The following is an 11,563-nucleotide window of genomic DNA, read 5'->3' as shown; positions in this document are numbered from 1 at the left end:
AGACCTTTTCTGACACATGTATTGATGAAGGACAAAAGACCTTTCCTGAATGATTGATGAAGGACAAAGACCTTTTTCTGACATGTATTGATGAAGGACAAAAACCTTTCTGACATGTATTGATGAACAAAGACCTTTTCTGACATGTATTGATGAAGGACAAAAGACTTTTCTGACATGTATTGATGAAGGACAAAAGACCTTTTCTGACACATGTATGATAAAGGACAAGGACCTTTTCTGACATGTATTGATGAAGGACAAAAGACCTTTTCTGACATGTATTGATGAAGGACAAAAGACCTTTTCTGACATGGACAAAAGACCTTTTCTGACATGTATTGATGAAGGACAAAAGACCTTTTCTGACATGGACAAAATACCTTTTCTGACATGTATTGATGAAGGACAAAAGACCTTTTCTGACATGGACAAAATACCTTTTCTGACATGTATTGATGAAGGACAAAAGACCTTTTCTGACACATGTATTGATGAAGGACAAAAGACCTTTTCTGACACATGTATTGATGAAGGACAAAGACCTTTTCTGACACATGTATTGATGAAGGACAAAAGACCTTTTCTGACACATGTATTGATGAAGGACAAAAGACCTTTTCTGACACATGTATTGATGAAGGACAAAAGACCTTTTCTGACATGTATTGATGAAGGACAAAAGACCTTTTCTGACATGGACAAAAGACCTTTTCTGACATGTATTGATGAAGGACAAAAGACCTTTTCTGACACATGTATTGATGAAGGACAAAAGACCTTTCCTGACACATGTATTGATGAAGGACAAAGGACCTTTTCCGACACATGTATTGATAAAGGACAAAAGACCTTTTCTGACATGTATTGATGAAGGACAAAGACCTTTCTGACATGATTGATGAAGGACAAAAGACCTTTTCTGACACATGTATTGATAAGGACAAAGACCTTTTCTGACACATGTATTGATAAGACAAAGGACCTTTTCTGACATGTATTGATGAAGGACAAAAGACCTTTTCTGACACATGTATTGATGAAGGACAAATGACCTTTTCTGACACATGTATTGATGAAGGACAAAAGACCTTTTCTGACACATGTATTGATAAAGGACAAAGACCTTTCTGACACATGTATTGATAAGGACAAAAGACCTTTTCTGACATGTATTGATGAAGGACAAAAGACCTTTTCTGACATGTATTGATGAAGGACAAAAGACCTTTTCTGACACATGTATTGATGAAGGACAAAATACCTTTTCTGACTTGTATTGATGAAGGACAAAAGACCTTTTCTGACTTGTATTGATGAAGGACAAAAGACCTTTCCTGACATGTATTGATGAAGGACAAAAGACCTTTTCTGACATGTATTGATGAAGGACAAAATGACCTTTTCTGACACATGTATTGATGAAGGACAAAAGACCTTTTCTGACTATGTATTGATGAAGGACAAAAGACCTTTTCTGACATGTAGTGATGAAGGACAAAAGACCTTTTCTGACACATGTATTGATGAAGGACAAAAGACCTTTTCTGACATTGTATTGATGAAGGACAAAAGACCTTTTCTGACACATGTATTGATGAAGGACAAAGACCTTTTCTGACACATTGTATTGATGAAGGACAAAAGACCTTTTCTGACACATGTATTGATGAAGGACAAAAGACCTTTTCTGACATGTATTGATGAAGGACAAAAGACCTTTCTGACACATGTATTGATGAAGGACAAAGACCTTTTCTGACAATGTATTGATGAAGACAAAAGACCTTTTCTGACACATGTATTGATGAAGGACAAAAGACCTTTCTGACACATGTATTGATAAAGGACAAAAGTACCTTTTCTGACACATGTATTGATGAAGGACAAAATACCTTTCTTGACATGTATTGATGAAGGACAAAAGACCTTTTCTGACACATGTATTGATGAAGGACAAAATACCTTTTCTGACACATTGTATTGATTGAAGGACAAAAGACTTTCTGCACATGTATTGATGAAGGACAAAAGACCTTTTCTGACACATGTATTGATGAAGGACAAAAGACCTTTTCTGACACATGTATTGATGAAGGACAAAAGACCTTTTCTGACACATGTATTGATGAAGGACAATAAAGACCTTTTCTGACCACATGTATTGATGAAGGAACAAAAGGAACTTTTCTGACACATGTATTTTGAGAAGGGGGGAAAAAAATACATAGACACATGTATGATGAAGGGACAAACAGTGACCTTGTCTGAACATTGTATTGATGAAGGACAAAAGACCTTTTCTGACACTGTATGATGAAGGACCAAAGACCTGTTCGGACACATGTATTGATGAAGGACAAAGGACCTTTTGCTGACATCGTATTGATGACAGGACAAAATACCTTTTCTGACACATGTATTGATGAGGACAAAAGACCTTCTCCTGACACATGTATTGATGAATGGACAAAAAGACCTTTTCCTGACATGTGATTGATGAAGGACAAAAGACCCCCTTTGTCTTCGACACATGTATTGATGAAGGACAAAGACCTTTTCTGACATGTATTGATGAAGGACAAAGACCTTTTCTGACACATGTATTGATGAAGGACAAAGACCGTTTCTGACACATGGTATTGATGAAGGACAAAGACCTTTTCTGACATTGTAGTGATGAAGGACAAAAGACCTTTTCTGACACTGTATTGATGAAGGACAAAAGACCTTTTCTGACACATGTATTGATGAAGGACAAAAGACCTTTTCTGACACATGTATTGATGAAGGACAAAAGACCTTTTCTGACACATGTATTGATGAAGGACAAAGGACCTTTCTGACACATGTATTGATGAAGGACAAAAGACCTTTTCTGACACATGTATTGATGAAGGACAAAAGACCTTTTCTGACATGTATTGATGAAGGACAAAAGACCTTTTCTGACACATGTATTGATGAAGGACAAAAGACCTTTCCTGACACATGTATTGATGAAGGACAAAAGACCTTTTCTGACACATGTATTGATGAAGGACAAAAGACCTTTTCTGACACATGTATTGATGAAGGACAAAAGACCTTTTCTGACCCATGTATTGATGAAGGACAAAAGACCTTTTCTGACACATGTATTGATGAAGGACAAAAGACCTTTTCTGACACATGTATTGATGAAGGACAAAAGACCTTTTCTGACACATGTATTGATGAAGGACAAAAGACCTTTTCTGACAAGTGTATTGATGAAGGACAAAAGACCTTTTCCTGACACATGTATTGATGAAGGACAAAAGACCTTTTCTGACACATGTATTGATGAAGGACAAAAGACCTTTTCTGACACATGTATTGATGAAGGACAAAGACCTTTTCTGACACATGTATTGATGAAGGACAAAAGACCTTTTCTGACATGTATTGATGAAGGACAAAAGACCTTTTCTGACACATGTATTGATGAAGGACAAAAGACCTTTTCTGACACATGTATTGATGAAGGACAAAAGACCTTTCTGACACATGTATTGATGAAGGACAAAAGACCTTTTCTGACACATGTATTGATGAAGGACAAAAGACCTTTTCTGACACATGTATTGATGAAGGACAAAAGACCTTTTCTGACACATGTATTGATGAAGGACAAAAGACCTTTTCTGACACATGTATTGATGAAGGACAAATGACCTTTCCTGACATGTATTGATGAAGGACAAAAGACCTTTACTGAACATGTATTGATTAAGGACAAAAGACCTTTCCTGACACATGTATTGATGAAGGACAAAAGACCTTTTCTGAACATGTATTGATGAAGGACAAAAGACCTTTTCTGACACATGTATTGATGAAGGACAAAAGACCTTTCTGACATGTATTGATGAAGGACAAAAGACCTTTTCTGACACATGTATTGATGAAGGACAAAAGACCTTTTCTGACATGTATTGATGAAGGACAAAAGACCTTTTCTGACACATGTATTGATGAAGGACAAAAGACCTTTTCTGACATGTATTGATGAAGGACAAAAGACCTTTTCTGACACATGTATTGATGAAGGACAAAAGACCTTTTCTGACACATGTATTGATGAAGGACAAAAGACCTTTTCTGACACATGTATTGATGAAGGACAAAGACCTTTTCTGACACATGTATTGATGAAGGACAAAAGACCTTTTCTGACACATGTATTGATGAAGGACAAAAGACCTTTCTGACACATGTATTGATGAAGGACAAAAGACCTTTTCTGACATGTATTGATGAAGGACAAAAGACCTTTTCTGACACATGTATTGATGAAGGACAAAAGACCTTTTCTGACCCTGTATTGATGAAGGACAAAAGACCTTTTCTGACATGTATTGATGAAGGACAAAAGGACCTTTTCTGACACATGTATTGATGAAGGACAAAAGACCTTTCTGACACATGTATTGATGAAGGACAAAAGACCTTTCTGACATGTATTGATGAAGGACAAAAGACCTTTTCTGACACATGTATTGATAAAGGACAAAGACCTTTTCTGACACATGTATTGATGAAGGACAAAGACCTTTTCTGACAACTTGAATATTGATGAAGGACAAAAGACCTTTTCTGACACATGTATTGATGAAGGACAAAAGACCTTTTCTGACACATGTATTGATGAAGGACAAAAGACCTTTTCTGACACATGTATTGATGAAGGACAAAAGACCTTTTCTGACAGGTATTGATGAAGGACAAAAGACCTTTTCTGACATGTATTGATGAAGGACAAAAGACCTTTTCTGACATGTATTGATGAAGGACAAAAGACCTTTTCTGACACATGTATTGATGAAGGACAAAAGACCTTTTCTGACACATGTATTGATGAAGGACAAAAGACCTTTTCTGACACATGTATTGATGAAGGACAAAAGACCTTTCTGACACATGTATTGATGAAGGACAAAAGACCTTTTCTGACAATGTATTGATGAAGGACAAAAGACCTTTTCTGACACATGTATTGATGAAGGACAAAAGACCTTTTCTGACACATGTATTGATGAAGGACAAAAGACCTTTTCTGACACATGTATTGATGAAGGACAAAAGACCTTTTCTGACACATGTATTGATGAAGGACAAAGACCTTTTCTGACACATGTATTGATGAAGGACAAAAGACCTTTTCTGACACATGTATTGATGAAGGACAAAAGACCTTTTCTGACATGTATTGATGAAGGACAAAAGACCTTTTCTGACACATGTATTGATGAAGGACAAAAGACCTTTTCTGACACATGTATTGATGAAGGACAAAAGACCTTTTCTGACACATGTATTGATGAAGGACAAAAGACCTTTTCTGACATGTATTGATGAAGGACAAAAGACCTTTTCTGACATGTATTGATGAAGGACAAAAGACCTTTTCTGACACATGTATTGATGAAGGACAAAAGACCTTTTCTGACACATGTATTGATGAAGGACAAAAGACCTTTTCTGACACATGTATTGATGAAGGACAAAGACCTTTCTGACACATGTATTGATGAAGGACAAAAGACCTTTTCTGACACATGTATTGATGAAGGACAAAAGACCTTTTCTGACACATGTATTGATGAAGGACAAAAGACCTTTTCTGACATGTATTGATGAAGGACAAAAGACCTTTTCTGACATGTATTGATGAAGGACAAAGACCTTTTCTGACACATGTATTGATGAAGGACAAAAGACCTTTTCTGACACATGTATTGATGAAGGACAAAAGACCTTTCTTGACATGTATTGATGAAGGACAAAAGACCTTTTCTGACATGTATTGATGAAGGACAAAAGACCTTTCTTGACATGTATTGATGAAGGACAAAAGACCTTTTCTGACACATGTATTGATGAAGGACAAAAGACCTTTTCTGACACATGTATTGATGAAGGACAAAAGACCTTTTCTGACACATGTATTGATGAAGGACAAAAGGACCTTTTCTGACACATGTATTGATGAAGGACAAAAGACCTTTTCTGACACATGTATTGATGAAGGACAAAAGACCTTTTCTGACATGTATTGATGAAGGACAAAAGACCTTTTCTGACATGTATTGATGAAGGACAAAAGACCTTTTCTGACACATGTATTGATGAAGGACAAAAGACCTTTTCTGACACATGTATTGATGAAGGACAAAAGACCTTTTCTGACACATGTATTGATGAAGGACAAAAGACCTTTTCTGACACATGTATTGATGAAGGACAAAGACCTTTTCTGACACATGTATTGATGAAGGACAAAAGACCTTTTCTGACACATGTATTGATGAAGGACAAAAGACCTTTTCTGACACATGTATTGATGAAGGACAAAAGACCTTTTCTGACACATGTATTGATGAAGGACAAAAGACCTTTTCTGACTTATGATGAGACAAAAGACCTTTTCTGACATGTATTGATGAAGGACAAAAGACCTTTTCTGACATGGACAAAAGACCTTTTCTGACATGTATTGATGAAGGACAAAAGACCTTTTCTGACACATGTATTGATGAAGGACAAAAGACCTTTTCTGACACATGTATTGATGAAGGACAAAAGACCTTTTCTGACACATGTATTGATGAAGGACAAAAGACCTTTTCTGACATGTATTGATGAAGGACAAAAGACCTTTTCTGACACATGTATTGATGAAGGACAAAAGACCTTTTCTGACACATGTATTGATGAAGGACAAAAGACCTTTTCTGACACATGTATTGATGAATGACAAAAGACCTTTTCTGACATGTATTGATGAAGGACAAAAGACCTTTTCTGACACATGTATTGATGAAGGACAAAAGACCTTTTCTGACACATGTATTGATGAAGGACAAAATACCTTTTCTGACATGTATTGATGAAGGACAAAAGACCTTTTCTGACATGTATTGATGAAGGACAAAAGACCTTTTCTGACACATGTATTGATGAAGGACAAAAGACCTTTTCTGACATGTATTGATGAAGGACAAAAGACCTTTTCTGACACATGTATTGATGAAGGACAAAAGACCTTTTCTGACACATGTATTGATGAAGGACAAAAGACCTTTTCTGACACATGTATTGATGAAGGACAAAAGACCTTTTCTGACATGTATTGATGAAGGACAAAAGACCTTTTCTGACACATGTATTGATGAAGGACAAAAGACCTTTTCTGACACATGTATTGATGAAGGACAAAAGACCTTTTCTGACCATGTATTGATGAAGGACAAAAGACCTTTTCTGACACATGTATTGATGAAGGACAAAGACCTTTTCTGACACATGTATTGATGAAGGACAAAAGACCTTTTCTGACATGTATTGATGAAGGACAAAAGACCTTTTCTGACACATGTATTGATGAAGGACAAAAGACCTTTTCTGACACATGTATTGATGAAGGACAAAGGACCTTTTCTGACACATGTATTGATGAAGGACAAAAGACCTTTTCTGACACATGTATTGATGAAGGACAAAAGACCTTTTCTGACACATGTATTGATGAAGGACAAAAGACCTTTTCTGACACATGTATTGATGAAGGACAAAAGACCTTTTCTGACACATGTATTGATGAAGGACAAAAGACCTTTTCTGACACATGTATTGATGAAGGACAAAAGACCTTTTCTGACACATGTATTGATGAAGGACAAAAGACCTTTTCTGACACATGTATTGATGAAGGACAAAAGACCTTTTCTGACACATGTATTGATGAAGGACAAAAGACCTTTTCTGACACATGTATTGATGAAGGACAAAAGACCTTTTCTGACACATGTATTGATGAAGGACAAAAGACCTTTTCTGACACATGTATTGATGAAGGACAAAAGACCTTTTCTGACACATGTATTGATGAAGGACAAAAGACCTTTTCTGACACATGTATTGATGAAGGACAAAAGACCTTTTCTGACACATGTATTGATGAAGGACAAAAGACCTTTTCTGACATGTATTGATGAAGGACAAAAGACCTTTTCTGACACATGTATTGATGAAGGACAAAAGACCTTTTCTGACACATGTATTGATGAAGGACAAAAGACCTTTTCTGACATGTATTGATGAAGGACAAAAGGACCTTTTCTGACACATGTATTGATGAAGGACAAAAGACCTTTCTGACACATGTATTGATGAAGGACAAAAGACCTTTTCTGACACATGTATTGATGAAGGACAAAAGACCTTTTCTGACACATGTATTGATGAAGGACAAAAGACCTTTTCTGACACATGTATTGATGAAGGACAAAAGACCTTTTCTGACACATGTATTGATGAAGGACAAAAGACCTTTTCTGACACATGTATTGATGAAGGACAAAAGACCTTTTCTGACATGTATTGATGAAGGACAAAAGACCTTTTCTGACACATGTATTGATGAAGGACAAAAGACCTTTTCTGACATGTATTGATGAAGGACAAAAGACCTTTTCTGACATGTATTGATGAAGGACAAAAGACCTTTTCTGACACATGTATTGATGAAGGACAAAAGACCTTTTCTGACACATGTATTGATAAAGGACAAAAGACCTTTTCTGACACATGTATTGATGAAGGACAAAAGACCTTTTCTGACACATGTATTGATGAAGGACAAAAGACCTTTTCTGACACATGTATTGATGAAGGACAAAAGACCTTTTCTGACATGTATTGATGAAGGACAAAAGACCTTTTCTGACACATGTATTGATGAAGGACAAAAGACCTTTTCTGACATGTATTGATGAAGGACAAAGGACCTTTTCTGACATGTATTGATGAAGGACAAAGACCTTTTCTGACACATGTATTGATGAAGGACAAAAGACCTTTTCTGACACATGTATTGATGAAGGACAAAAGACCTTTTCTGACACATGTATTGATGAAGGACAAAAGACCTTTTCTGACATGTATTGATGAAGGACAAAAGACCTTTCTGACATGTATTGATGAAGGACAAAAGACCTTTTCTGACACATGTATTGATGAAGGACAAAAGACCTTTTCTGACACATGTATTGATGAAGGACAAAAGACCTTTTCTGACATGTATTGATGAAGGACAAAAGACCTTTTCTGACATGTATTGATGAAGGACAAAAGACCTTTTCTGACACATGTATTGATGAAGGACAAAAGACCTTTTCTGACATGTATTGATGAAGGACAAAAGACCTTTTCTGACACATGTATTGATGAAGGACAAAAGACCTTTTCTGACACATGTATTGATGAAGGACAAAAGACCTTTTCTGACACATGTATTGATGAAGGACAAAAGACCTTTTCTGACACATGTATTGATGAAGGACAAAATACCTTTCTGACATGTATTGATGAAGGACAAAAGACCTTTTCTGACATGTATTGATGAAGGACAAAAGACCTTTTCTGACACATGTATTGATGAAGGACAAAAGACCTTTTCTGACACATGTATTGATGAAGGACAAAAGACCTTTTCTGACACATGTATTGATGAAGGACAAAAGACCTTTCTTGACATGTATTGATGAAGGACAAAAGACCTTTTCTGACATGTATTGATGAAGGACAAAAGACCTTTTCTGACACATGTATTGATGAAGGACAAAAGACCTTTTCTGACACATGTATTGATGAAGGACAAAAGACCTTTTCTGACACATGTATTGATGAAGGACAAAAGACCTTTTCTGACACATGTATTGATGAAGGACAAAAGACCTTTTCTGACATGTATTGATGAAGGACAAAAGACCTTTTCTGACACATGTATTGATGAAGGACAAAAGACCTTTTCTGACACATGTATTGATGAAGGACAAAAGACCTTTTCTGACACATGTATTGATGAAGGACAAAAGACCTTTTCTGACACATGTATTGATGAAGGACAAAAGACCTTTTCTGACACATGTATTGATGAAGGACAAAAGACCTTTTCTGACACATGTATTGATGAAGGACAAAAGACCTTTTCTGACACATGTATTGATGAAGGACAAAAGACCTTTTCTGACACATGTATTGATGAAGGACAAAAGACCTTTTCTGACACATGTATTGATGAAGGACAAAAGACCTTTTCTGACACATGTATTGATGAAGGACAAAAGACCTTTTCTGACACATGTATTGATGAAGGACAAAAGACCTTTTCTGACACATGTATTGATGAAGGACAAAAGACCTTTTCTGACATGTATTGATGAAGGACAAAAGACCTTTCTGACACATGTATTGATGAAGGACAAAAGACCTTTTCTGACATGTATTGATGAAGGACAAAAGACCTTTTCTGACACATGTATTGATGAAGGACAAAAGACCTTTTCTGACACATGTATTGATGAAGGACAAAAGACCTTTTCTGACACATGTATTGATGAAGGACAAAAGACCTTTTCTGACATGTATTGATGAAGGACAAAAGACCTTTTCTGACATGTATTGATGAAGGACAAAAGACCTTTTCTGACACATGTATTGATGAAGGACAAAAGACCTTTTCTGACACATGTATTGATGAAGGACAAAAGACCTTTTCTGACATGTATTGATGAAGGACAAAAAAACCTTTTCTGACACATGTATTGATGAAGGACAAAGACCTTTTCTGACACATGTATTGATGAAGGACAAAAGACCTTTTCTGACACATGTATTGATGAAGGACAAAAGACCTTTTCTGACACATGTATTGATGAAGGACAAAAGACCTTTTCTGACACATGTATTGATGAAGGACAAAAGACCTTTTCTGACACATGTATTGATGAAGGACAAAAGACCTTTTCTGACACATGTATTGATGAAGGACAAAAGACCTTTTCTGACACATGTATTGATGAAGGACAAAAGACCTTTTCTGACACATGTATTGATGAAGGACAAAAGACCTTTTCTGACACATGTATTGATGAAGGACAAAAGACCTTTTCTGACACATGTATTGATGAAGGACAAAAGACCTTTTCTGACACATGTATTGATGAAGGACAAAAGACCTTTTCTGACATGTATTGATGAAGGACAAAGACCTTTTCTGACACATGTATTGATGAAGGACAAAAGACCTTTTCTGACACATGTATTGATGAAGGACAAAAGACCTTTTCTGACACATGTATTGATGAAGGACAAAAGACCTTTTCTGACACATGTATTGATGAAGGACAAAAGACCTTTTCTGACATGTATTGATGAAGGACAAAAGACCTTTTCTGACAATTATTGATGAAGGACAAAAGACCTTTTCTGACACATGTATTGATGAAGGACAAAAGACCTTTTCTGACACATGTATTGATGAAGGACAAAAGACCTTTTCTGACACATGTATTGATGAAGGACAAAAGACCTTTTCTGACACATGTATTGATGAAGGACAAAAGACCTTTTCTGACACATGTATTGATGAAGGACAAAAGACCTTTTCTGACATGTATTGATGAAGGACAAAAGACCTTTTCTAACATGTATTGATGAAGGACAAAGACCTTTTCTGACACATGTATTGATGAAGGAC

Source organism: Cyclopterus lumpus, unplaced genomic scaffold (assembly GCF_009769545.1).
Source record: "Cyclopterus lumpus isolate fCycLum1 unplaced genomic scaffold, fCycLum1.pri scaffold_82_arrow_ctg1, whole genome shotgun sequence".
NCBI classification, from domain to species: Eukaryota; Metazoa; Chordata; class Actinopteri; order Perciformes; family Cyclopteridae; genus Cyclopterus; species Cyclopterus lumpus.
The sequence above is the reverse complement of the archived record's forward strand: the minus strand, read 5'-3'. Positions refer to the sequence as shown.